Source organism: Ornithodoros turicata, chromosome 2, assembly GCF_037126465.1.
Source record: "Ornithodoros turicata isolate Travis chromosome 2, ASM3712646v1, whole genome shotgun sequence".
Taxonomy (NCBI): Eukaryota; Metazoa; Arthropoda; class Arachnida; order Ixodida; family Argasidae; genus Ornithodoros; species Ornithodoros turicata.
In genome coordinates this window covers 90543184-90544662 of record NC_088202.1, presented here as the reverse complement: position 1 = coordinate 90544662, position 1479 = coordinate 90543184, and positions in this window count along the sequence as shown.

Genomic DNA, 1479 nt, shown 5'->3' with positions numbered 1-1479 from the left:
CACAGCCAACAGCTGAGCTCACGCCCCATATGAGGAGCGCTGCTTCTAAGCCATGTATGTTTATTTTTTTGCGCTATCATCTACTGCTTAATAAACGTTTCCAGCCAATGCCTATAAATCGTAGTTGTCTGTTGAGGAGGGGTTCACGCTATGTGAAACAACGCGCTTTATCCGAAAAAAAGAAGAAAAAAGAAAACTCCCCTCGGCAAAGTTGTAAATCTTTATACTCGGTGGGGGTGGTTCACGTTACCCTCCGCAGTCTCACCATCGAAAGAGTGGTGGTGGGTGGTGAAAGGGCTCGCCGTTGTCGGCCTCACAGATGCGGGCAACGTCACGACTGACGCCCTGGGGGAATGTGCGTCCTGGGCTGACTTCTAAGGGAACTGTGCCGACATATGTCTGAAAACGTCTGAGGAAAACCCAGGAAAAACCCCAGACAGCACAGCCTGCACCGGGATTCGAACCCGGGTACCTCCCAGTTTCAGCGTGACATGGCCAGCACGCTAACCACTGAGCCACGGGAGCTGGTCCATCGAACGAGCAACCGTGAGTACCAACTTATTTTCACTCCAATAGCTATAGATTTGCGCGCATATTTCAGATGCAATGCCCAACCTGTGGTCACCGTTTGCCGGAAGGGTCGCATATCCGCGTTCTCGTGGTGGGAGGCCAGGAGGCTCCATTACCACCTCCCTATAGTGAACCACAACCGCCTCCACCTAGCTATTTTGAAGAGCAGCGCGGAAGGGGTCGCGGGCGCGGGCTGCTGCCTGTCACGCCGCAAACGAACGACCACCAGCAACCTTTCGCCGTCGCTGGTCGAGGCCAGCGACGCGCCTTGTAAACAAAAACTTAATAAAACACGACGATAAAAACAGTGTTCTATGCGTTCGCGTGGGGGCAGAATAAAGGACACCAGGCTTTTTTAAGCAACAAACAACTTTTCTAGCAGCTTTATTGATTTTAGGTCATTAGCGGCGAGATTATCGGAAAACAGGGATACAATGCTCTTCAGTGATTTCCCTTTCGCCAACAATGTCGCCACAATACAACAGTACACACCACACATTGGAGAATACAGGCTTTGGATACAGACATCATTATATTCGTCGACGGCGAGGCGTTTCAGCTCGGGTTCGATGGGCGGCAATCCGAAGGAATCAAAGTAGATGAGGTCATCCTTCATTTTCGCGTACAGAATCCAGTGCTCCCCAGCTTGCTGTCGTCGATCAGTGTTCACTACCATTATACCCGGACTATCCAGCGCGGGCAGACGATCGTCTCGAGCGTATACACCGCGAAAGAGTGCCGAAGTGTAATCGTTGTACTTCAGGAGTCTCTCGATATCTTGCTCGAACATCGCTATTCCAGTGTAACGTTCCTGTTCTTATCGATGGACATAATTCGCACACTCTCGGACAGTATCAATACGGTCGTGGGTTCGGACAAGGCGCGTCGGAACTTGAGTTGCAGACGAAC